This window comes from Aythya ferina (assembly GCF_964211825.1).
Source record: "Aythya ferina genome assembly, chromosome: 3".
Taxonomy (NCBI): domain Eukaryota; kingdom Metazoa; phylum Chordata; class Aves; order Anseriformes; family Anatidae; genus Aythya; species Aythya ferina.
In genome coordinates this window covers 33,410,175-33,437,845 of record NC_140298.1, presented here as the reverse complement: position 1 = coordinate 33,437,845, position 27,671 = coordinate 33,410,175, and the positions used below count along the sequence as shown (strand labels likewise).

Below are 27,671 nucleotides of genomic sequence, written 5' to 3'. Positions count from 1 at the left end.
GAGGAGGAAGGCTGTCTCCCCGCACGCACTCCTCGGGGATCCTCTCGAACTCTGCTCCTCCAGGAAACCACAGGGATGGCTAGCCTGGAGGAAGCCCAGCAGCTCTCAGCTGGCATCCCCATGCCTGGCAGCGGCCAGCCCAGAGGCAACACCAGCTCTGCTCCTCCACTGCCCATGCTTGGGTGGCACTGCAGTTTGTAGGATCTATGGGTCCTACAAAGGTGGAGTGAAGGAAGGACCCCAGCAGGCTGACACCTGCAGCAGGACGACTTTAAAGTTGTTGTTGAGTTCTTACTCACATAACATGTCTGATCCCTTTTAATCTTACTAAGCTAATAGTAAATCCTGCTATAGCAAGTGCCCCAGCACAGCCAAAAGTCTTTTCTCTTGTTCAAGTGTTGCTGTTTACTATTTTTTTTTCTTTTCTCCTAAGTCCTAAGATAAAGCTGTCCCCTTCTCACACTGGCAGGAGCAAAAGCAAACACATTTCTAATGAGGAGGCTGGAAAGTTCTTCCTGGGGTGACTGGACTTGCAATATGTTTATGCTTTGTAAAGATGGGATTACTTGTCATGGTGCTGGTCAAATGGTCGAGGGTGCCAACACCTTCTGACATGTCTGCATGGGTAGGAAGCTCAAGGGTTTAGCAGTCACTGCTGGCCTCAGCTTCAGCCCAGACCTCAGTAGAAAGTCCTTCTAAATATGTACCCCCCCATCGATGCTACTCAATAACCAGAGGTCATCCTCACCCCGAGTGTCCCAGGTATCCCCCTGATGCTCTTCCCATGGAAACTGCCACAGGGTATAGTTATTTCAGACCAGCTGGTGACACTGTCTCTCAAACGACCTTCAGGCTGCAAGGAGTCTGCTTTTCCCTAACTCCACTTTTGGCAACCTCTCTGCTACGTGACGTATCTGTGTGTGTTAAAGTTAACCTTGAAACCACGGCTGAGCGGCCAGGCTCCCAAGACCATCGCCTCCAGGAGCTCCATCAATCCTGTGCTCCCCACCTGTGTTGTGGATAGGACTTCACAAGCATTGCAGCAGCTGGAAATTGCTTTCTCTTCAGGCACGTTTTTATCTTTCTTATGTTTTTGGATTCCAGTACCACCTTGAAAGACTTCAGCTGCCTGTCCAAAAGGGAGGATTAAGGCTGGAGCTCATAATTTGAACTCCATTCCTTGCCAGCCCAGCTGAATCTCTCAGCTGTTCTTCACCAGATAATGCACTTCCCTTTCATTTCATACAAAGATGTTTAGCCTATGGTGTTTACAGTCATATGTTATCCGTACCAGGACAACGCTGAAGGGAGCATCCCTCATATAATGATAACCCCTGCATATCTTAGAAACACTGAGGTTTTCCACCTTGTGTTCCTGGACAAATTCCTGCCCAGAGCTTGTGTACTTGCTCTGCGCCGCAGTAAAAGCATGTGGGACCATCACAGCACAGCTGGATTTTAGAAAATCATCCCTCAGATGCAGGACGCTCAGCCTGTGTTCTTCCTGTTTTGGGCAAGGACCTGAAAACTGCCCAAGAGAAAACAAACAGGTTGATTAAGGAGTTTTGCAGCTTCTCAGAGAGGATGTTACCCAGCTGTCCTACAGGACCCTGACAAAGAAACCTCTCTCCTGCCACCTCCCCAGGCTCCTCTGTCATTCACACAAGCCTTGATGCAGGGTGGCTGCAAGCCTTGATGCGTGATGGATGTTTGTCTTCTCACACCATGATTATAAAATCCCAGTCATGGACACTTGTGAGGGATATTATGGTGGTTATTTGGTGAGCCCACATCCACCAGCTGCTTGAATCCATCACTATAGATGGTATAGCTCTTAGAGCTAATGAGAAAGTCCTGCTGATGTGCTGCTATTCTGCCTTGAAGGCTGTGTTCACATGGGATGGAGGACCAAGGTACCAGCAGCCTCAGATGTGCTTTGGGATGTCCATGTACTGAACTCTTGGAAGTGCACTCACAGACCCAGTGCCTGGTGTTTGTGTGAACAGCTCTCAACTAAATATTGTCAACTGCCACAATATTTCCCATTTATCTGGTTGCAGTGGGTGCAGAAATCAGGTGCTTGTTCAAGAATCACTTCTTTTATTTAAATGTGCAGGGGGTGAAAAGGAGAAGGCTGCTCTACCTCAGATGGCAACTGATGAAAACTGAGCCCTGCAGGCAAATACCACTTCTGGGCCGTCAGGGGGGTTATAACTTGTTGTTTTAAAGACAAGTTTGCTTGCTTTATAGCAGAAATCTCAGGGTAGATGTTTCTGAGCAGCTTACAGCCAGTGAATTGAAATAATCTAACTTAGACTGGAAATGAAACATGACCTCAAATATACCCCAGGTGATAATCCAAGGGGAAAGCGAATTGAAACGTAGGAGTTGATAAAAAGTGAGTGTACCCACATTTGTACAATATGTAGCAGGTAGTGCCCTGCACTTGTTTTGGGACTAGTTACTAAAAACAATAATGCGAGGGAACAAAAAAAAAAAAGGTGTGCCAAAGAACAGAGAAAGGGTGTGAGTAGCTGCACTTTTCTAGCACCAGTACTTTAGCCAGCGGGAACTCTTCCAAAGGGATGGCTTAACTCCATGCCATTACTTTATGCTTTGCAAATATTTGCCTTTGAAAATGACAGTATTTGTGGGTACTTGCAATTTTCTTTGACAGCTGCTACCAGTAGCTTTCCATAGAAAAACAAACTGGGGAAATGTAATTTCCTGAGGAAATTTCCATGAAAATGTTGCAGGTAAAACGTGGCTAATTTAGTAGGGGACTGTTACCTTTTGCACCATAAAAAATGTCTTGCTTCAGTGAAATTAATTTCCACATAGGCAGACTGGCTTCCTTTCTTACATTAAAATTATGGCAAGGGGGAAAAAAATTAACAAAACCACACACAACAAAAACAAATTAACAACAGAGAAATGTTCTGCTTTATGAAAATACCTCCCAAAAATACAATTGTCCTTATTTGTCCCCTAGAAGGACAGCCATGAGAATGGGCTCTTTCCCCCAACAACCACACGGACCTTGGGAGTGGGGAGGCAAACCTGTCAGGAACAGAGAGTTGTGATATGTGCTCTTTCCTTTATTTGAAAGGATAAAAAAGGAACTGGGACACTACTAGCTTCTGCCAGATGAAAAGCGCCAAGAACTTTTCAGGAGCTTTAGAACTGGCAACTATGACCAAAACGTTCAAAATGACATTTGGAGATCATTAGAGTAATAGCAAGAAGAAAGACCATAATGAATGATGATCTAGTTAATGGGTTTCATGTACTGAATAAATAAAAGAACAAATAGGCACAGAACAAAACCTGATGTGTCTCTCACATATAAGAGCTGAAAAACTTGATTCAGCACTAATCCAAGTAATTACAATAAGGTCAGGGAGAAATGCATAGCCTTTTGCAAGGTATTAAGCTGACAGATTTGAAGAGGAGAGGCGGGCAGACAGGGCTGGGTTGTAAATGTGCATGTCTCCAGGCTCACAAGAGCATTGCCCTAGGCTTTCTGGCTTTGCACTGTAGTCCCCTCTCACCGGAGGATGGGATCTCTGGAGGAAACAGTGGGTGACACCTAAAAGTGGGGCTGCTTTACCCTTTCTAATACCATAAAATCCCTCCACCTCGCCGCTTCTAATGCTCTTCACCTGAAAATAGAGCCAGTGCAGGTCTTTGCCCTCACCCTGCCACTACTTTGCCATGCCATAAAGCCTGCAGTGGTGGTGAAAGCCAAGGTAAAAGTGAAATCCTCCCTGATCCTAACTCAGCACTGGAGTCAAACCAGAGGCTCCAGGCTCTGGGATGCTCCTGTCATCCCCCACTTCTTTTTCTTTGTATATCTCTGGCCCAAAGGCTGCTCTTAGGGCAGCACGCGGTGCTGGGCTATGGCAGTGCTGGTAGCCATGGCAGTGCTGCATTTCTGCCAGTGGGCACTGAAGTTACCACTGTCTTATGGCACTCCAAATACCACCTTGTCCCCTCTCTGTGCAGCTCAGCAAAGCTGCAGAATCACAAACCCACAGCATGGTGGAGCTGGGCAGAAACCTCTGGAGGTGGTCCAGTCCAGCCTCCTGCTCACAGCAGGTTGTTCAGGGCCGTGTCCAGATGGGTTTTGAGCATCTCCCATGATGAATGGAAACTCCATAAACACTTATGGTCAACATGTTTCCACCTTTCTCTCTCTTTGACAAATCCAAACATTTTCAGCCCCAGGCTTTCAAGCCTAATCACTGAGAATCACTGAACTAAGGCAGCTCCGATGCCAGTGTGACAGCAAGAGAAGACTGAGGACCCACATGCAAATGCTAAACCCCCATCTATATAAAGAGCAGTGAGAGCACAGATTACCCCACAACGTGGGAGTCGTGCCCATGTACACCCCGACAGGGAGAAAGCCTCAAGGTCACCACAGCAGGGGCTGACGTAAGGCTGTAACCTTGGCAGGGTGGGAGAGGGGGAGAGGAGCGTTTCCACTTCGTGGAATAAATAGTACCCAAGGCTTCCCTGATAAGAGGGGCTGTATCAATAGACAACTTTATTCAGAAGGTTAATGAATTGATCTGATCATTCCTGAGATCATCTATTAGTTCAGTGCTTGCTCATGACAGGGAGCTGCCCCTGAGCATACGCTGCACATCAGCGAGTCGACTGTGCAAAGAAAGGCAGACGCATGCCCACAGAGAAAGAAAGCCTGAAGCAAAGCCTGACACTGAACAGCTGGACAGCAGCACTTCATAATGGAAGGCACGTTTTGAAAGCTGTGTTATCCAAATAAAACAGCAGAGGAGATTTAGGGAGATGAGAAGGACATGTGGCGAAGATGTAAGAGCTACCATCTTATTCTTTCCCAAAATAGTCCATAAATATTCCACGGGACCCTTTGTGACAGCAGAGGGGTGTGAGCCTGATTTTTATCCAAAACAGAACATCTCAGATACAATGAGAGTGGGAACTTGGTACCAGCCTGGAGGAAAAATGCCTGCATTTGGAGCCCTCCCCGTGCCTTCTGCAGTTTTCCCAGCCCCTACCCCCTGCATTAGGGGAAGCTCCCTGCATTAGGGATGCAGCCCTGCAGGGTCAGTGGCCACCAGCGCTCACCAGCCTTGTAAAATCCCCCATCCTACTCGGCTCTAATTGGCACCCCGGTTAGGAGGCTTATCAAAGGGCTGGGTCATAAGGGCTGACTTCTCCCCTTGTTCCTGGAAGCGACCCCGCTGATCCGAGGCTGAGGCAGGGTGACAGGTCGCTGTAGTGGAAGATGGAGCTGCCCCTCCTCGTGCTGTAGCACTGTGAGAGATAACGCAGGTCTCCCGGGCTGTCTGTTCGGTATGATGTGCTGCCAGCGCTGCAACAAAAGCAATAAACACAGAATCCCTGTTAAAAAAAATAAAAATACATTGTGGGGAATCATCAGCAGGGTTAGGAGTTGCCTCTCTGTCTGAGGGGTGCCTGTGGCTTTGCAAGAATGGTTACTCCATAGTTATTTACTGGTATTATCGACGTGCACAGGGGAGGTTAAGGCAGGGGTTTGCCTGAACCATACCAGAGTCCAGGCAGTTAGCTAGTGTGTCTTCAAGTCTACCATTTCTTTGGCCTAAGCATAATTTCTGCCAACCGCACAGACACAGAAAAATGCAATTTCAGTGCAATACACCTGGGGACCCCAGGAAGGCTTCTTAAGGCAGCACGGTAGGTGGTTTGGTGTGACCAGTCCTCATTCTGACAGCCTGTCCTTTGCTTTGGGAGCACTGGTGTTGAACGTTAGAGCTTGACTGAATACAGCCACAACTCTGTTCACGAGCACTGCATTTAAACCTGAACTGCTGTCATGTTTGGTCTTGTTTAGAGCCCTTATATATAGTTATAGCAGGCATTTACACCAAAGTTGGATGGTTCAGCTCTCCATTCAGCTACTGAGATCCATGCTCCTGTTGGACACTGCATCGGCTGGGGGTGTGGGTTCACTCAGTCCTCCTCCCCTCGCTCTCAGACTGAAAACCCCATTGCCTGGTGTGAAAGCCTCATTGTCCAGGTCATTTATAAAACAGAATGGGCATGGAGAATCCATCCGACGGTATTCTGCTCAACAGCGGCAGATCTGACAAAACCCCTCGGCAGTGTCAGCTGGGGCTAGATAAAAGCACCTGGTAAGCTCATCAGCCATAGGGTTGTAAGGTCAAGGAGGAGATAATCCCTCTGAGCCATGTCAATGGAACAAGCTTATTTCCAAGCTCTCCCATTCAGTGGCAGGGTCAGACCAACACCGGCAAGGAAGAGTATTCCCACTCATCCTCACTGCCCAGTGCATCTTGAGATCAGATTCGGGCTCAGCCAAAGAGATGCCACAAAAAAAAAAAAAAAGCTGTGTCCTGCTCTTAAGGGTTTTATCATCTCTTCTGGAGATTTCAAAAGAGAGTGTGCCACATGAAAACAGGTTTACCGCTGACTCCCGTTGGAGTCACGCAGAACAGCATGTTCCACTGCATCTTCCTGCCTTCAGGGCCAGTCTTCCTCCGAAGGCAGGTCTGAGATTTGCTGGTTTGTGAAATATAATCAGGACATTTCCATGCTGTCCCTGTCATGCAGCCTTGAGTTCAGGGACGTCTTGAATTCTGTGCTTGATTTGCCCTGCTTTGATGTCCCACGTCGGGGGCGTTGATTAGAACAGCGAAAGTAATTGAAGCTGCCCTTTGGTTTAGAATATTATTCATCCCTTCAGCCAGTTTAATGCATTGCTTTCACAGTCCTTTCTCCTCCTCTACAAAATGCAGCACTACCCTGAAAAGAAGTAAAAATGGCTTCTGATTTCAAAGATTTCATCTCTTAGCCAAAAGACAAAATAAAATCCTCAGGCTGGCATAGGCCAACAGCTTCAAGAAGAGGTGCAGCATCCCTTGCATGCCCAGTCAAAACAATTGGGCAGTAAACTTAGTGAACTACATTCAGAGATGGCTCTTGAGGGATATTATGTCACTGTGGCAGAGGAAGAAAGTGGAGGTGGCACTGGGATCTCCTCATTTTTCAATCTAGTCCCACATCAGCTCTGTCCTCCCAGCTGTGTTGACTGTGAGCTCAGTCAGGAGCCCTGGGTTCTGCAGCAAAATCCTGCTCTAAAAGGCTACCCATTATTTGCCCCAACTACCTGAAATTCTGCTTCATGCCTATTGTGCAGACATCAGATACTGCTTTTCCTCCTAAACCAGGCTGTGCTGTTTTGAGGTTCTCCTGCACAATTTCTCACTGGGAATCAGGTAGATACGGGAGAGGATGCATTTGTTTCATCTCTGGAGCTGCATGGAGAAATGGTTTTCAGCCTGGAAGCCTCACTGGAAAATAATTTAGATTCAGAGGGAAACAAATGCAAATTTTTGGAGGTTTAAATCACACGGGGAGGGGGGAATCAGGCTCATTGTTTTCAGTTGACACAAAATGTTCCTTGAGATCCAAAATGAAATATTTCACTATGGACACATGCAAACAAAAGCAAAGGGAGGGTGAGTTATGCAACTGCGGGCAGAAGGAGCAGTTATTGACATCCCATCCTTTTATCTCTTATGGAGGGGGCAATAAGAGAAACCAGCCTCCAAAACCCCTGCAGCCTGCTGCAAGGCCTGGTTAGGCTGAAGCCCCTGCCTGCAGTCAAGCAGCTGACCTAAACATGGGGCTCCTTGCCCAGGAGTCCCAGCCTCTAAGGGGTCCTGGGACGGGCACTTCTGCACTTCTCTGCCTTTCCTTCTCATTTAAATAACTATTGGGTCAGGAAACATCCCTCACCAGCCTGCTGGATTAGGGTATTGTTCTGGGATTTGGGGTGCTCACATTCCTTTCCCTGTGGAAAGACTATGTTCTTTAGGTCATAAGCACCCAGAGGAGAGGGGGAAATGACAGCTGCTCTCACACCCTGGGTAGGGTTGCTCTGTCCCTGATACCTACAGCCATGCTCCAGGCAGTGAGGAGACAGGGCTGCACCTTCACGTGTGGGGTACAACTCTATACTACACTCTTGAGACTGGATGCAATGATACAATCTGAACAGCACTATTTCATCTTGCAGATTTGTGAAGCTAATCCCATTATGATTTTTTCTCAGCTAGCATCATTCAGGAAATGCAGTACTAATGTGTGAATAGCTTCAGGACAACTAAAACCACATTTCCAGAGACTGTATTATTCTCTGGAAAAATAATGATTGTTCAGGTCTATTCATGAGCAGACACTTGCAGAATTAGTTCCATATATCTGGGAATGAACCATTTCAATCTCTCTCTTTTGAAACAGAGCAATTGTTGGTTATAAATAATAATAATAATAAAATAATGGACCAGGAAAATAGGATGAGACTCAACTGGAAGTTCTTAGAATGTAATGAAGAAAACGCTATTCACATTGGTGCCAGTATCATTGATATTAAGTAAAACACAACTTGATTCAACAAGCTTTTTCCTGATTCTATTATATTTGCCCCTGGTTTTGCTTATGCAAAGAGGATGTACTGCCTGCTATAGAACTGCCTTTGCCTGTGCTGTATTGTTAAAGGGAACCCACTCAGCCTGTGTTTTGGGACCCATGCTGTGCTCCATGAGGCAAAGAACAGGACATGTGCTTGGCAAAGTACAGGCTTTGTCCTCAGAAAGCTCCCAGGCCAAGTTAGAACCAGCTGCAGCAGGTGGCAGAGCATGGAGCAGGCAGTTTGTGACGGGCTAGGAGGAAGAAGCTAAGTGTGGGGACCTCAGATAGCCTCCAGTATGAGAAGCCTGGGAGTGTCAGATCCACAAATCTCCTTGCTCCTAAGGGAACTGAGCTGTGGTAATAGAATGTGGAACTCTATCCAGAGAACCACTAAAATGCAAGAGGTGTGAAAGGAAAAAGAGTTTTGAGTTAAGGAGGAAATAGGGCAATTAAACTTGGATGAGAGCATGAGAAGAGGAAGCAGGAGTACAAAGTGATGCAGGTGACGCCAACAAGCACTCCTGCTTCCTTTTCCTTTAAAGCAAAACCAGAACACTCTATTAGAAGAAGATAGACTTGAATAGATAAAAGAAATACTTTTTTTTTTCTTTTTTTCTTTTCTTTCTTTTTTTTTTTTTTTTGTTTTCTGGCATTGCATAATGTACTCGCAGTGGGCTGCACGTAGCAGAATGTTATTGAGGCAAATAATCTAGATTGAAAGTGCGATAGACATGGGATTAAATTTATCCCTTCTGTAACTTGGGAAAAGGACCATGTCTTAATAAAGCATGAAGAATAGCATCTTCAATTACAATACATAACACCCGCAGTAATTATGTCTTCAAAGTCCAGGCCAGCCAGGATGAAATCACAAACACTATCAACGCCCAGCTTCAAGGCACAAGATAATCAGCCATGAAAGGGCAGGGTAAATTATCCCTGCTGTCATGCTAGGTAGGTGAATTAGGAAGGGTTTTGTACCTTTTCTTCAAACATAGAATCATCTATGTTGAAAAAATAAAAACCTTCAAGAACATCAAGTCCAACATCCAGTACTGTTAACTGTAGATTGGGTAACGGAGTGTGTGGACAATTATTTTTTTGCAATGCAGCAGACCTTTTCTGCCTCTTGTTCCCCGGGAATTTCCTGTACAGTTTCTCACAGGTGGGTTTCTGAAGACCTTTTGTCAGAGGGGTGTTGTGTTTGGCTGTTTTCTTTCCATGGGTGTCTGGTGGGCAGGGTGGGCTTTGTTAGATCAGTGAATTTACAGGAGAGGATTTCTTAGAGCATTAACCAAGGAAGTATTGTTTCTCCTGAAGAACAAGTTGTTAGCAGCCAAACAAAACATTGCAAAACTAAACAGGACAGAGCGTGTGCTGCACTTCAAGAGGCTGATCTTGTTTTGACAAGAACCTAAAGCAAATGCTAGCAGAGGACAAAGAAAAGAGAACAAAAAGCCTTCTTCTCCCCTGGCCCGGTCAGAAATGAAGTCAACCTGATGGACCAGTCATGGGCCCGTGGGCTCTGTGTGCAAGACCCTTCTTTCCTCTGAGGATCTAGAGGAGGATATATTGTTCTCTGAACCCACTGGCAAGTGAATTTGTTTGCTTAGTCCATGATTCTTGATCATCCACATCAGGGATGCATCTCATTAAATGGAAGGTCTGTTACACAGATCTGGTTGTCTGCTCGCCCCTCCCCATTCCTTGGCATTTCTTTCCCATTATCCAAGTCACGTGCAGATATTCTGGCCTCTCTCTCATGTTTCTGTGTACATAAGGGAAACCCTGGCTGCATCACCCAAGCAGTGGCTGTTACTTCACCGGGCAGTAGGGAACTACCCTGCTCTTGCTCTGGCCCAGATCTGCCAGTAGTGGTGACCTCAGGAGCTCATTTCACACCACTCCACCTTCTGCTGGGCTGTTCCAGGTGAAACTTGCACTAGGATGCCAGTTGTGGGGAGTCAAGGAATTAGAGGACAGCAGCCACTGCTTCCAGCATTGGGTGACATTGACACAGAAACAAGTGAGCCTTGCAAACCAGGAGGTGACCAGAGCACAGCCTCTCTGTTGGCTTCATTTGCACTGAGACCTCAGGAGGGAAAGGCAAACGGTGGGAAAGAACCACGGAGATAGCAACATGTGATGTCCTCAGTGGTAGTGACCAGCTAGTCACTTGGGCAGGTAGCATGTTCCATCCCCACAAATTCACTGTCCATCAAACTCCAGAATATCTTCCATCCTGATCCTGATGTTTCTAATGTCTGGAAAGTGTTCAAGATGAGAAAGTAAAAAAATGACAAGCATGTGTACAGCTATTATGAAGAAAGAAAAGAGGAAATATAGAACGTGGCTTTCATCATGCCTGAGATTTATTGCCTGACCCCACCCTTCATGACATAGACATGTTATCTTCCTGAGAGATATGTCTCACTGAGGAAAAAGAAGACAAAAAAAAAAAAAAAAAAAAAAAGAGAAGCTTTTTAAAAAAAATATCTATTTTTATTTTTTAGTGCTAGAAGATGAATTTAATTAGAGGGATGCAAACTTCAGCAAAGATAAGTCTGGAAGGCAGGAGGATCGTTCCTGCAGTATAAAGACGTGGAGATGAGCAGGCTGGACTTGTTTCGGAGGATTTCTAAAGAAGTAAAGTAGTTTTAATTGTGTGACAAATTTCACTGACCTTTCACTGAAGACTGGCTTTTTACCTTTTATTTGATCTCGTCCATAGATCAACTCTTTCAGCTGAGATCATTTCAGCTCCAGGAAAAGAATTGCAAACCTAGCAGAGATGAAAGATGCTTGAACGGAAAATAATCTTTTTCTTCGACAGAAGAATTAAGCTTCATGAAACGATTGATTTCTGAACACAATGCATCACAAGATACTGGTCTGTGTCCAGAAACTGTCCTGCTGGCTTCCTCTCTCTTATTGTGCAGCAATCCTCTGTTCTGCTTCCTGCTTTCTGTACACTACACTGGCTGCTGTTGTTACTTCATTGATAGAATTCATCCACACGCTTGCACCTGACTTTATTTTTACAGCTCTCCCTACTTACAGCTGTTGGGCTGAGTTGAATTGCAGCATCTCAGCCAGCTCACGATAGGAAAAGGGCTGGAACAGCCATCCCCGGTTGACAATTCCAATTCCCCGCTATTACGGGCAGGCGCGTCATGTCACATCCTTCATAAACACAGCGAGCTCCATCATCAAAAAGCTTTTAAGGTAACCTTTGTGGCTCAGCTCGTTGTTGCATTAGAAGCTTGTTCTCCACCTCTCCTCCCCCCACGGGAGTTCTGATTATTTGTGTATCTCCCATTGTGCATTGCTTTGTTTTCACAAAGACGGAAAAAGAGATGGTTTCTTAAACCCCTCCTTTTATAAGTTTGACATGTAGTTAATTCTTTGTTGCGGGTGATTAATCCTCTGGCAGAGCATTTAGAGCAAGATAATATACAGAGTGATATGGAGAAATCAAAGCTGATGTTGATTTAGTGTCAATACCAAATCAATGCCAAGGTACCTGACTTCTGATCTGTTTTCCAATATATCAATAAAGACTATGGGATGAAATGTATCCTGGCATTTGAATGGAATTTAACAACTACCTCAACATTGTGGTATCTCACTATAGAGAGCTGAATTTCATCCACAGAGAGCACATGCTGATGTGTGCAACACTCTACCTTGTTTTTTTAAAAAGCATTTCCAAGCACTGCAGAGCCAGACTTGCTCTGGAGTTAGAGAAACATATGCTGCCTGTGCTAATGTGCCATAAATTAGTGTTCACCAATACTCCATGACTTTTGTGTCAGGGAAATTTTCTAGAAAGCAGATGAGACAAAAAATTATCTACAGCCAAGGAGGGTGCAAGTCACAGGCTGGAAAACAGCTCCAGAAGTTTGGAACTTGCTTGGCTTGTTTTTGCTTTTAGGTTTTGGAAGTGTCCTGACCTCAGGCTACCATAACCGGCAATTCTCACAATCTAGGAGGGAATGGCACTGATGAAAAATCCACACTGGCTCCACATTTCAAACATGCTCAGCTTACTGGATGGTTTCTAATTGACCAGTAGAGAATTCATCAATAAAAAGAGTGTAACCAACTACAAATACCTGTCACCAACATTATGTGTTTGGGAGGTACAAATCATACGCTGTCATTTTCCAGCTTGGTGTTAAGTCAATATCTAAACCAGATGCAGTGGTGGCATAAGATGTTTTTCCAACAAACTACCCAAATAGATTAATTGCTTTCGGTCTCATAGTAAAAAAGACACATGGGAATGCAACATGAAAACACTCCCCCTCGTAAAGACATGTGGAACATGAGCATTCACAATCAGCTATTCATTACAGAGGCTTTTGAATCTGTGAATAATTTCTACCTACTGGAAGAAATGAAAGGCACAGTATCTGCATAGGTGACAGGAGGAGAAGGGATCCCTTGTTCCCCATTGGAGAGGAACACATTTGGTTCTGCTACGTGGTCATCCACTGCAGAGGAGCTCAGAAGCAATCTGGATGCATGCATTTTAACTGCAAAAAGAAGAAGAAATTCAGCTAGCGGAAGGAACATCAAGAAATAGTGAGTGAAACTAGTCCAGGATTTTAATTAAGTGACATGAATAACAACAACAAAAGATACCAAAACCTGGCACATTTTGGTGGGCAGAACTAGTATTTCCTTAGGAAATAACATGTTAGACTTTGGGCGATTATGTCAAGCAATTTTTATAGTATTTTTTTGGCTTCCAGTTGTTGAAATGCAAATGCAATTAGGTATTTAGGAGCTAGACACTGAACACTGCAACCCAAACCTTAAAAACATTGGCTTTACAACCATAGTAGTTTGTCATTGGGCTCCCCAATGAAACCCTGAAAAACATTTAAGTAAAAGCTTCATTATAAACTTTGCCAAACTAAACTTGCAGAAACAATGACCAGTTGAGGTTGCAACTCATAGGGCTGCTCTCAAGGTTCAAGATCTTTTCAGACAACTGTAATTGAGAGGTCACTAAAGGGTCATGGTGTCTGATATCATCTGCAGTCAATGCAGAATCCCTTGCAGAGGATCTCAGGGTAACAGCACAAGAGACATACTTATTCTCCTATTAGAGGAAGTTTATACAACTAAGTCAACAGAAAAAAATACAGGCATGGAATGACTAGAAAGTCTCAAAGGATCAAGGATAAAATGAATAAACAAATCTACCCTACCACTCCATGACAGTGCACACGCAGGCAATGGTGACTTACTGCATTCCTCAGGACATAAGAAGCCCAAATGCATGTATGCCAGTGCAATCACCAGGGTAAGACAGCTGACTTCTCTACACCCTCCTTTTCTACAGTCCCCAGCATGGCTCTCTGTGTTGTCCAGGCACCAGAAATTTCTGTTCAGCAGACTGTTTACATATGAGTCCTACTGAAGCTTAAAAATAAGTATGCCCTCCAGTATTTTCATGAACACCAGTGGATGTAAGCAGATCCCTGAAATTAAGGAGGTGCTTTGCAGAACTGAGCCTGCGGTCAGCAATCAGATGGATCCACGGTGACACTAAGTAGATTGATACCTGGAATTTGCTTCCTGTTGTCTTTCCTGAGACACAACAGCCAGCACTGCCTGACTGCCAAGCAGATGAGTAGGGTGGAAGATCTATTTAAGCACTGGCTGCACCTCACAAATTCCAGTCTGGATTTCAAAGAAAGGAGATGCTTTTCTACACCCCACAGATGTTGCTCGTCTCTGTGCCAGCAGCTGAGGAATTGCACGTACCTCTCTTCAAAGCCTAGCACAATAGCCATGCCATTCCTGCATTTTGGGATCAATGCTAAGTCTTGAACAAGTAAGGTTTACTTTTCTTCACTTATTGTTACTGTATGGGATCTCTCTGAGTAAGGCTCTAGAACTTTGCATGTGAAAATAGCCTTTAAAGTCTGTGCTGGTTGTAATCAAAGTGAATGTCTGCCAGCATCATTTTTGAGGGAGTAAAACCAACACCAGCTATTCATAGTCCTACTCCCTGACCTCTCTCTTACCTCTTTTTCCTTGCTCTATGTTCTCCTCCCTCATGATAGAGAAACAGGACTGTAGATTTATGATCCATCAAGTATATGACTGTTGGTCTCTCCACCCATTCATGAGCATTTCTGACTATCTATATCACTGCCACGGTTTATGTGCTAAAACCTTTAGTATTTCAAGAAATCCCACACTTTTGTTGTTGTTGTTGTTGTTTGTTTGTCGTGTAAATGCTTTGAGTCAGGGTTTGTCTACTTCTGCCTGTGTGCTTATGCAGTGCTGAAGACAATGGGGCTATTCTTGGTTTATCATTAGACACCACCATAACAAATCTAACGACAACAGTTGGAACTACCTGCTCCCGTCCACACCCTGACACGAAGGTTTGTAAAGTATCATATCACTGTTGGCAATCCCTCTATAACACGAAACTCTCTCCTCCAGCATCAGAAGTCAGAACATCTCTGTCTGAAAAAATTCATTCGCACGATAGCATCTGCACACCATGTTCTGCTCAGAGGGAGAAACGTGTTTATTAATGAAGGTGAGGAGTTCGTTCACAGATGTGAATGTGAACAGCCTGTGCCATGCAGGTAACTCTATTCTGATGTTGTCAGATCTGTTTACCTTGGGTACTGATGATATCAATCAAGCCTGTGTTACACACGTAATCCCGGGTACCAAGGTCATCTACGTTAACTTGCACAGACAAAACCAAGCATTGGACTTAGCAGATTCTGGGTTCATTGGCCCCAGTTGCAGAGATCCAGTCAAAGGAAGATATGACTATGGGGCTCTGAGAAGGCTGGGATTACCTTGAAAAGATCTAGTAGCATTAAAAGACATTTAGATGATATGGTTAGACAGTTTAGTGGAGGACTGGTTAGTGTTAGGTCAAATGTTGGACTAGGTGATCTTGGAGGTCTCTTCCAACCTAGATGATTCTGTGCTTCTGTGATTTGCTGCAGAAAAGCTTCATAAATCTGAGGTTATCACTTTGCTATATTTGCCATCTTTCCTTTTGAACCAAGCTATCAGTTAGGAAGGACACTTGCAGAAGATGGTGAAAGATCTCAGGTGTTTCTGCTCCAGGGAAGCAAAGCAGGTGACATGTCAGTCAATGGTCCTTCATCGTCATTGATATCTCCCATTCCACTAAGCATCAGGCCTGATTTGGTCTCTCCCCAGATGACACAGTGGCCAGATTTAGATGGTGAGTACACATCTTGTCTATCATAAGTCCTATAAATAGTTGGCGTATCCATGTACAGTATCTTACTGGACTATTTACAGCATGATCCAAAGCCCCTTGAAGCCAATGGAAAGGATGCCATTTACCTTACAGGGCTTTGAATCAGGCCATTATAAACTCACCTCTAGGGTACGTGACCACACTCTTCCAGGCCTACTGCAATGTGCATGGCAAACCATGGGCTGTAACAGGCTTCCATGTGGGCCTGCTGCATTTTCTGGCTATGGATACATCATCCCAATAGGAGAGAGGAAAAATAAAACATAGAATGAAAGCAGGCACATAAAAGGATCAGGAAATGGAAGAAGTCCATATTCTGCTTTGCTACATTTTCCTGTTTGTGATAAGGGAGAGATTAGAGAGAAAAATAAAATAATAAAAGGACAAAATGAGAGCAGGTTAAGAGATATCTGGCACCAGGTCCTTGTGGCTTGAAGTCTGTTGTCTGTATTAAGATGCACTGGGTGAGCCTATTTTCTTTGTTTAGTATTTGTTATTGTGTCTCCTACCTCGAAATGGGAACAACAAGTCCTGAGAGGGCGTCTGCTCTCAGTCCTTCAGCATGGCACACGTACCAGCAGAATTAGGTTGTGTAAACTTCCTTCAGTGAAACTTTCACAGCAGATAACTTTATGCTTTCTACAGCAACAGTGAAGAGAGACAAGTGAAATGTCCCAGCGTAAAGGTGACAGGCTGTTCTGTCACTCCTCTCCCAGCCCTGGCTCACTGATGTGTTCTGATATAAGAAGACAGTGAGGACAGTATCACTGGTACCTGGGTAGTGCCCAACAACCCTGCTAACCCAGCAAAGCCCTTGTGCTTGGTGCTATACAAACAGAACGGACCCAGTTTCAAGTAAATTGCAATCCAAATATAAATAAAAGGAGGTGATTAGAGGAAAACATTTAAAAATGAGCTTTCATCTTTATCCAGCTTCCTGTAGGCAAAGTGAAGGGTTTTATGATTGATCTGAAGGAGGTAACAAGGAATATTTTCCCTGCCCATCTTACACTGCACCACTGGAAAAGCAGAGGTGGGCATGCTGCAGAAATCTTCACACCTCTGTTACTCGGTGTTCGGAGTCAAACAGGGACATATTTCATAACCCAGCCTTAGTAGGCGGAAAGGAGGCAGCCCTGATTACGAGGGAACTGATACCAGCACAGTGGGCCACACCTCAGCATGGGGCTGTGGGCAAGGAGAAGGCCCTGCAAGGTCTTGTTGGTGGGACCAAGGGTTTGGGAAAGCCACAGCATCATGCTCAACCCTTTCAGGGTGCAAGAAGAGGATCGTGAGCTGTGTGGGGAGACCCCCAAATCCTTTCTTCAGGCAGCGAGTGCTGCTGGGTGGAGGTGGCTCAGCTTCAGCAGATGCAGCACTGACTCCACCTCCTCACCAGGGCTGGAAACTGCCTGATTTCTGCAATTACACCTCTCCTGGCCTCTAAACCCTGTGATTGGAGAAGAGAGAGAGAGGGAACAGAAAAAGGCAGAAAGGATGGTGAGGACAGCTGAGGAAAAGGAGAAGGGCACAGCAGTGAAGAGGCAGGAGGGTCAAAAATTGTCACTGTAAAGAGTATCAAGGGAGAACTGAGAAAAACAAACAACAAGATGAACAGGGGAGAGATAAAGCTACCTGCAGTTGGGGAAAGGTTTGCACAGGGTGAATGGATGAAGGAAAGTTGGCTGCAGCAAAAATACCAAAAGACAGGAAGAAGGAAGGTCCTAGAAAGAAGAGGTGCAGGCAGTGCTGGGTGCTGTGGAGAAAGTTATACAGACTCTCTCCCACAGGGCTGGCAAACCTGCCCTTTCTGAATCACTTTGTGCCCTGAAGCAGGAGGGTTAATTTCCTTTTCTGCTGCAATCCTAGCCACTCTAACTGCGGATATTACTATTCATATAAATATCTAATAAAGGATATGGTGTGGAGCAGCTGGAGCTGAGCTGTGGAAGGTGAATGATGTTAATGATGTTTTTTCATTGAGGACTGAGCACTGAGTTTAGATCTTTTCATGCTCATCTGTCCCACAAATGAGGCAAGATGGACAACAGAAGACTGAATAAATAAAAACTCATGATTCTTCTGGAGACTGTTCTCAGCAAGCAGGAGAAGGCAGGTAGCTGGACACGTCCCTTGCTGCCAGCACCCTCATTTAGCCCTGTCCACAGAGAGGAGGCATCATTACCTTTACCACAATGAGGAGACATCATTCCCTTTACCACAACCTTGACTCATCTGTCGGCTTTTTTTGCTGAAAATTGTCTGCAGGTATCTAGCTTCTATAAGTGGGATTTTTCAGGAAGTGAGAGAGAGCCCTAGTGAACCTCAGACAAAACCAAGCCAAGCCTGAGGCAATGCTCTCAGCAGCTGTTCTGGAGAATGTCAGCATTGGTTTCTGCAGAACTATAGGGTCAGAGTCTTCAGTGTCCTCCCTGAACCCTGGTAACCAAAAAGGAGAGGGGGGATGACTTTCTACCATGGGTGACATAGTTCACTGCCTTTAATACTACAGAAGTTACTGGTCCAGCCAAACAAAGAGAAAGAAAGAAAGAAAGAAAGAAAGAAAGAAAGAAAGAAAGAAAGAAAGAAAGAAAGAAAGAAAGAAAGAAAGAAAGAAATCACCAAATGTTTTGACTTAGTTAGAAATAAAATAAGCCTCTTTGGCTTCGTTGTTTTGTTGCTGAAACCTTTTTTTAAAATTTACTCCAGTCACCGGAAAGCTTTAAGTCAACTGAGAGCACAGCATGGTGATGAGTGACAGCCATCTTAAGCTGACATCTTGGCCACCTCCCAGGTCTGGGCTTGCACCCCCATGCACTCACCCCAGAGGTGAGTGGATCTCCGGGGCTTCTGCTGACGGTGATCAACTTTGCAAAAATAATGAGCTCCCTGGAGCCAAGCTTATACTTCAGATGACAACCCGTCCCCTATCCTCCACCACCCCTGGCATGTTCTAGCCTTCAAGCTAGAAAATAGTGAGTTAGGATTTTAGAAAAAATCTTGAACTGCTCCAACAAGAGGTAAAGGAGAAATGCCGTCTTGGATATCCCTTAGCTCTGTGGCTACTTGACAAGCAGACTACCCCAGTTCACTGTTACCCAGTCGTCCTGGATAGCCCATCTCCTCCTCAGTGAGCTATTCACAGGAAAGTTTGTCCCACTCCAGAAGCGGATGATTTGTGTTGTCTATTCCACTGTCTGCCTTCAGGCTTTCATGGTGTTATTTTTGCATGCACAGTCCAGGGTTGTTTTGGTCTTATTTACGCAACCCTCGGACAGTCTGCTTGAAACCCAAGTCTCCGAGGAAGACGTAATGATAAGGTTTAGAGGGCTCTTGTCTTTTTACATTCAGCACTTCCTCCCCACACTGCTTTGTTCTTGACTGATATTAGTTTGGTCAGTGCAAAGAGAGGGAACACAGCCAGGGTGGTCACTGAATGCAGCCTGAACTCCACAACAACAGATCCCCAGCAGACAGCTTTATGCCTTGCTCATGAAAGAAAACTTTTCCATTGACATCCACAGGCAATTTGCTCATGGATTATCAGATGTAGTTGCTTCCTCCAGCTTTGCGCTGTCTTGTAAGTAAGGTGGATCCCACTCTAGCTATATGAAATACTGCCTTTGGTGTTTATGCATGACTTGGCCTCCTTAGTAATACATGCCTTAAAAAACCTACAAGTACAGCTGATCTGGTTGCAAGGGCCTATGCCTAGTGTGTGCAGTGCCACAGGCAGCAGATTTGTGCTTAGTATAGCAATTCAGAGAAGCTGGAAAACAAACAAACAAATAGTGCTTCACAGTGTCTAAAGAAACTAGTTTTAGGAGTGACATAACTACAAAACTGACAAAGCTGTTAAGTCACCTGGAAATGATAAAGAAATTCATTTTTAGGGACGTAGGCTTTACTGTTACTTTTACCAAACATGATGTAATGGATTTGGAATTCAGCCCTGGAAAATTTAACTAATATGTTTTGATGGAGTAAAACATAATAACAGGTTTGGGGGCTTCCCCTTCCCCTTCTCTTTCCCCTCCCCTTCCCATCCCCTCCCCTGCATGGATTTTCACCTACTCACCTACTGTCTTTACAGAATTCAAGGTCCTACTTCCAGGGTGAGCAAATTGTACGGTACTATATGCAACCTATTTGCCAGGGTATGTTCCAGTATGAGAAGGAACATTCTCACACCCTTAGCCTGTGCAGAAGGTCTTCTTTACACCAGCCCTGGGACATCACTCCTTTAAAGTTAGCTGCAGTCTGTTCCAGGAATTCCAATTCTCCTCTGTCTTCAACAGTCCAGGGTAAAGATCTTTTCTCCTTCCCCTGCAGCCTTCTTCCCTGCCCAGTGCTGGCTAATGCAATTGTATTTCTAGAAGTGCTGAAGTCGGCTGCTTAATGCCAAGCAACACCTTGACAGGTTTCATTTCAGGTACTTGATGAACTCACTGCTGGCTTAAAACCCATGGCAAGCTTTACTCTGCTTAATTGCTATGTCTTTCTATAATGAAGGGGAGAAGAATAGTAAGGCAATTACCATTGTTCAGATGACTCAGGAAACCAGTAATGAGAAGGAGAATCTCTCACCACTAGGTTACCAGATCACACGTGAGTTAGGTGTGTTTTCATGAACGGCCTGAGCCAATCTAAGTCAAATTTTTTGCCTAAATGTGTGGCATTGCTCTCCTGCCCCTGCCCATGAGTTCCCTTCCCTTATCCTGTGCTAGCTGTAGGGTCACAATCAGGCTGATCCAGCTGAATGCTCCACCCAACAGAAAACAGGAAAAAAAGGGAAAACTTCCCTCATCTGAGTCCCCTGATTTGTCAGACTGCTCAACTGCACCATCTCCAAGTCGCACAGGCGATGGGGTGGGAATGCATGTTGTAGGGCTGAGTCACCACTTTCAGATGTAGTACCAAAATTAGGTTGCCTTAAGCCAATGATGAAAGCAAAGAGAAAAAACAAACAATGTCTTTTTCATCTAGGAATTAAAAGTCTATCCATTTGTCATCATTACACTGTCTGATGTCTTTATAAGAATTGCAACAAACCTAAAGGATGCATCTCATCTCTGCTCATTCATCCAGCTAGTTTAAGCTAGTTTCTCAGATCCAATGGAGAGAAAAGCTTCCAGAGGAGGCTGCATCTCATCCAAACATGGGTATTTAAGGGAGCTAAGAAATCCTCTGAAGATGCTTTTAAGTACAGAGAGAATTCAAGCTTCAACTCCATGATATCTGCATTTCACATCCCATCTTGTTCTCGTCTGGAATCTGACTCAATAATCTCTACTCTGTAGTAATCAGGCACTCTCCACATTGACATATTCCCATGGAAAGCCAGTTCCCCTTCACTTCTCCTCCCCTCCAGCACTGGGACTGCACCTGCAAGGGGCCAAACATTTTCTTCAGCGCACTTTGGATCGGGCTTGTTTGGCCAGCAGCAGGTTCACAAAAGTAGGGTTTGTGACTTCATAGCAATCGGCCCCAAAAGAAGCTGACATCATATTCGCCAGCTGTGTTCTGCCCCGACTGCCGTCTGCAGCAGGCTAATCAGGGACAGGATGCTAGGCGTGATGCACCCAGCTTTCTGAGCTCTGCCTGGGGAAATCAGATAGAAGTGTATCCTTCCAGAAAGCGATTGATTTGTGGGGTAGAGGGAAGAGACGTTATTTTATTAATAATTTTTAACAGCAGCTTTCCCTCCGGAAGTTCTTTTCTGCTATCTTAGGGCAAGGCCTATGAGTGTATAACTTAAAAGATCTGGTAAGGAGATTTTGATCATAATGACTTAATTAAATGAGGTGTTTGGGGAGTTTAATATTACATCGTTGCTGATGGCTGGCTGATTGTTTTACTTGCCTTTGATCAACTGTGTGAGTGGAGGGTCATCCCAATCACCGCGGGCCTACAGTATCCGTCATCACCCCTCAGTCCTATTTGTCTTGCGTGTGTATGCAGAAGGCCTGCTTTTGATGAACTGTGAAAAGAAAGATGAACTGTTGTAATGAAAACATTCCCTCCCCAAGATCCTCTTTAGACAACATTCAATTGGTTTGACCTTGTCCCCTCTTGCGGAGGACGGTAATGATTCCTGCAGATGGCTGGGTCATTCCTTGGACACTTGGGAGCAAGGGAGCTGGATTCTCCGTCTGCATTAGCTCTCCAGCTATGTAGGCTGCAGCTGGGAAATGCAAGAGCAACATGGGCAGAATACCTGAGATAGTTGTCATCGAGCCGCTTGGAGTCCTCATAGATGTCTTGGGCTGTCTATTTATACTCAGGCACTTCACCTAGGCTCATAGCACATGCGCACCCTAGTACATGCTAACTCACCAGGGAGAGCTGAACCTCTCCAGGCTGCAGTCTCCTCTCTTGCTGAGGCAAAGGCATGGCCTGAGGGAATCTGGCAGTCTCCTGCCTTAATGCTCTCTTGCTCCCAAAGAGGCTGCCTTCTCTGAGATATTTAGAAAAGGGATATAAGACCTGGTGATGAACACAGCCTTAGTATCCTTTGAAGCAGTCTTTGGTAGAGGAAAACCCTAGATCAGTCTTAGGGAGATGTCCCTGCCCCTCTGTTAGCTAAAAAGGTGACCGTGTTGGAAATGGCAGGCCATTTGTTATCAGGGGAGAAAAGAGACCCATTCTGTTACTGTCTGGCCCTTCCGTGACTGCTCCAAAAGGAGCTGCAGCTACTTTAATGACATAAGTCTTGCCTGTAGAAATATAGACAAATGAAATACATGTCCACTGGCCATATCCTGCTGGTTTTCTCATTCTTCCTCCGTTTCAGAAGTTTCTTGAAAATGTAGTCTTCATATGCATGGCAGTTATAAGGCACCCTGACACTTGGGCGCAGGCCAAACACTGACCGTTCTTGCTTAGTCATGTTTCAGTGAAGCAAGAATGACACTATTTCTCTTGGAAATATCACAGCTGCCAGCACCCTGATACCTACGTTAAGGAGTCTTTTGCCAGATGCTGCTCTCTGTAGCTCGGACTGGTGGAGGTGGGTTTTTCTGCCTACCTCTGCAGCATGGAATCACATGACACATTTGATAAGTTTAATCATGTTTCCTTCTATTTAAGGTGTTCTAGATATTGCAGCCTGAGCTGGCTTCACTTTCTCTTGTCCTCTGCCAGAGGCACATAACAGTTTAGTCACCTGGAAGACCTCAGACCTGTCATTTAGCCAGTCAGGGGCTCTGTACTGGGGTATTCCAGTTTGACTGGTCCAGGTGGGATATGAGAGCAGCCAGAATGCTTCTTCCTGTGACAGCCTTAGTGTGTGCTCACCCCATAGTTTGCTTGTAGTGCAATAAGCCTGCAACCCCCCCAGTACTGTACAAGGGAGGCAGTGCTTCCAGCAGAGGTCTGCAGATTTAGTGACATTCATTCAGGCAGAATTCCTCATGGACCTTAAAATATTTTTGCCAGAGCAAGAGCTGGCAGAAGTGGCAAATAGAGAAAGAATGAGCTAAGGTTTGCCCCATGGAGTTTTCTCCAGACCAAAAATATTACCGAAACACCATTGCATGAAAGAAGTGGTCCCTCTGACTGGTATCCAAGGCAGGACAATGAGGCTACAACCCCTAGCTGGATTCATCATGCAGCTACGTGGGTAGCAGCCTGGTGCATGCGGCAACAGGCATCAGCAGATTACTTGCTTCAGTAACTTGGGCTGGGTGTTCAGAACCAAAAGTAAACACTCCAGTTGCAGGTTTGTAAAAAGGCTTAATACCCTGTATTCAAAAAACACCTTTCATTCAGCCGCATTTTAAAGCAACTATATCTTCTGCATGCACAGAACAGAAGGCGCAGCTAAACTTGGTAACCTTTCCCATCTCCACATGTGAAGAGGACAGGAGGAACAGCCAGGTGTTTATGCAATGCCTGAACACAGCACACACCAGACACTACCAGTACCGACCCTGGCCCTGCTCCACATGCATGGGCCCAGGCCACCTGGGATCCAGGTGATTAGTGCTCCCTGAGACAAGGTGGACACTCAATGGGTTAGCCAGGGGCTCGGCTGTGCTTACATCAGCTGCATTTGGTAGAGAACACAACAGAGTTAGGTGGCAGTGTCTTGCAGGAAGGAATACTCCCAAATATCAAAATAACTGAATGCTTCGGCCAAGAAAAAATGTAAAAAATCTCCCAGAAACACAATCCCAAAAGAAAACTAAAGATAGCATGTGGTCAGCTGAACTGTTTGACGTCAGGTATTTCATTGGACAACACATGAAGGTCGTGATCCTGCTGCCCACGGTATGCACCTCTCTGCCCCGCTGAGTATTTCTGAAGCATCTAGCAGCATTGTTCTCCGAGCACTGCTTTGGTGCCAGTACTAGACTACGAAAACCTTATCCTGCCTCCACACATGTCAGCAGATCAGTTCAGAAGACCTGCAAGTACCCCAAGCACAGGGATAGTGATTAATAGAACCAAGCACATTTCCTGGTAGCAGAGAAAGCTCTCCAGATGCCTGAGGAGTAAAAAAATTCCCCAGGAGATGCCACCCTGGGGACATTGTTCTATCAGACCTGTACGTTTGCAGACATGCAAAAGGAAAAATACAATAACTGGGGTACATTGTTTGAAAATGGTGTACATTTTCCTGATTTCCTAACTTCCAAGAGGCCTGGTACAGAACCCAAAGACCTCCCCTCCACAATGGAAGTGTACCTTTAGGTGCAGTGACAGAACCAAGCATGTGCATCATTATACATTAAGCTAGATAATGTTTTTCAAATGACTAGAGAAAGACATAGCTGTTCCTCTGAAAGTATTTTTGAAAGTATTTCCATTTTTCCATAGTCTTCATTTCAGGCATATTCTGGCATTTATTCATTTAATTGTCGTTTCCCTTGGTCAGCATAACCACATTGTGAGTTTTTTCAAAAGTAGTAATATAATAAAAAAAGCTTAGCTTGAAAGAAAATGTTTAATTTGAAATAAAGAATTTCTCATTCCTATTTTTTTCAAAAATAAAAAGATGGATTTTAAGATCTATGCAACTACCAAATCAATGAAGAATAAACCTCTTTGAAAGCTACAAAAAACCACAAATGCATTACTGCCCTTCAAAACTTTGCAGATGAAAGAAAGAATATCCACCCGTTTCTGGATTTTGGTAAAATTAGAAATTGCATGCCTCTGCACTCCCAGACGAATGTCAAAACTCGCACCTCATCAGCATTTATTATTATTCCCAGTTAAAAATGAATCTGTCACAGACAAAGTGGAAGGTCAAAGGACCTTGTTGGCCCTTGGCTGGTGTGTGCTTCTCAAAGCTAAATTCCAGAAGAGTCACAAAAGAGTACAAAAGGACACAGTAGAGCAACAGAAAGGAGCTGAGCTTGGGAACAAGGGAGAGCTGCTTTCTGTGGGGCTGTCTAAAATGTCTTTTGATTCTTAATCAGCCTGATGCTTGCCCCAGGTTAGCCAAGCTCTGACCTCCCTGGGGTACAGATTCATGGTGGCCACAGCTGGGGGACCGCAGCCCTGTGCCCACCTCTGGCCACCATGTCCATCCCAAATCCTCTCCTTCTGCATTGACACATATCAAGGCACTCCTCCGGGCAAAGGTCAGCTGCTTAGTGCTCCACCATTAAAAATGGACAGGATTAAAAAGTAATGGATAAAAATACAGGCCTAGTGAACCTGACAAGAAAGCAGCTTCTTTGTTGGGTCTTAAACCCCTGCTCACCTCACAGTCCTTTTATCTGTGAGGTGTGCATGTCACTGTTTTACGCAGGTCTAATATATGCATGGCAGCATGCCCTTAGCTTTTTCTTTTTATTTAATCTTTGGCTTGACAGTGTTGGAACTTGCTTCACCATGAAACTGGAGAAGGAGGGACTGTTGTGTGTGTCAGGTTTTGCTTTTGTTTTGTTTCTCTCACTTTTATTGAATTATATAAAGAAGCCCAGCGACTTTTGGCTGCTCCTGAGTGCTCAGGTGTCCGTCTGCTTCTGTTTTCTGGCATCAGATTGTACACAGTTCAAAGACCATCATACAGGCCACCATTAGAAAGATTGTTTTGGATTCTGATGAAGGCAGCTGGTCCAGCACGAAGCCTTATTTTTACATCAGCCTAGAAATCTGCCCTTCACTTTTGTTTGTTTGGATTTGTAACTCCATTAAATGGGATTCCACGTTGTTTCTTTGGGATTTTCTTCTGGTTGATCTCAGGATGGACAACCTAGTTCTAAGTCCTATAAGAAAACAATACATAAAACCCAAGAGTTGCCCAGTAGCAAAACACACAAACACACACACATGAGAATTAAGAACCAGCTTTGTGACTTTCTGCTTTGATAACAAAAATCATACAAAAAAAAAAATGGGCTGGAAGAAACTTGTGAAGGTCATCTCGCCCTTTCACCAACCTCCAGATAGGATCAGCTGTGCCGAAGGTGCTGGGGTTGAGATAGTTATCTCAGCCATTGCTAAAACCTTCCCACGGCAGTGTTTTCACACAGCTAACCATCCCACCGGTTCACGAGTCACACAACTGGAAAACGTCTCTTAACATCTCACCTGAATATTGTTGCACTTTAAGCCCATTACTTCCTTTCCTGTCCCCAGCAGACATGAAAAGCAACCTATCCTTCCTATTTGCAGTAGCCTTTCACATACTTGAAGGGTGTTATCACATCTACCCGTCTTCAATTCCCTAGACTAAACAAACTCAACTCTTTCAGTCTTTCCTCATAGCTCATGTTTTCTAGCTCTCTGATCACTCTTGTTCTTGCCTGCTGGACTCTCTCCAGTCAGTCAACATCCTTCTTGAAGTCTGATGCTCATAAGTGGACGCATTCAGTAGGTTATTTCGGGCCAAAGGACAGAGAGGAGTAATTTCAAAGCTGGGGCATCCTCACCGTGAATGACTTACTCACTCCAGCTGTGGCACCTCTGTAAAACTTGGCTCTGGGGCAGACTGGCAGTCTCTCTGAGAAGGTGTACATTCACAGATGCGTATCAGCACCTCAGATTCATCCTGGAACCTAACAGATAGCTGTAACCAACCAAAAAAAATATATAAATAAAACAAATAAGCAAACAAAAACCAAAGCATCCTACAAAGCATCTTCTCAATAGTCTGTTAGCAAAGTATTCAGGGACAAATGTCATTGTCCTGTTGTCACAGACAGGAACTTCTTCCCTTTCACATCTTAAGACTTATTCTTCAGTTGAGAGAATATGCCAGTGTAAGTATACTACATCTGCAAAAAGCCCAAAGCAAGGGCCAGGAAGACTGGTCTGTATATTCCACACAGTGAAAAGCCTGGAGGGAAGTGAGCTTACACTCAAAATCACGGTATACTGGCTTCTGAACAGGGAGGATAGGCTTGGTCACTGGACCACACTGACACAGCTTGTGGGCTCTTGGTCCCACTACTAGCTCTGTGGCCAGAGCTGGGATCTTTGCAGTGTGCTTCATGGCATGGTGTAGACATGCCTTAAGGAGCTCAGGGCTGCAGGATTTCTGCTGTTTGGTTTCATTGGCATGTTGCAGACTTTTTCCCTGGAAATTGCTCTTTCTAAACTCTAACCTTAACACTCCTCAAAAAACCCACACTTCATGAGCCAACATCCTTAGTTCCTGTCAAGAGAAGACAAAGGAAAGACGTGTTAAAACAGCTATGCTGCTACACCTCAGGCAAGGCTCAGCTCCACTCTCTTCTGGGGAACTGCTCCAGTACATATTGGCTAGGATTTGTGCCAAGATTTTTCAGTTAATATTTGCAAAATTTAATCACAACAGCCCAGATTCTACATTGCCTTAATCCCATTGAATTGTTCCTTAGTCCACAGCAAGTGCCTCCAGTTTCAATTAGACCATTCATGGTTACGGGCACTTTTGAATAAGAAGGGATCAAAACCTGATTCTGGAAACCTGATTGCAAAATGTGTTCATACAAAC

At 44.7% G+C, this 27,671-nt stretch overlaps 1 long non-coding RNA gene across 1 annotated transcript; it reads right to left on the bottom strand.

Annotated features, from left to right (window-relative positions):
• Window positions 1–4,522: 4,522 nt before the first annotated feature.
• LOC311435265 lies at window positions 4,523–22,316 on the bottom strand. Its single transcript, XR_014692011.1, has 4 exons — window positions 22,076–22,316; window positions 21,602–21,719; window positions 12,855–13,001; window positions 4,523–5,359 (listed from the first exon to the last, which is right to left on the bottom strand). It is a non-coding gene; the product is annotated as an uncharacterized lncRNA (long non-coding RNA).
• Between the last annotated feature and the right edge of the window lie 5,355 nt (window positions 22,317–27,671).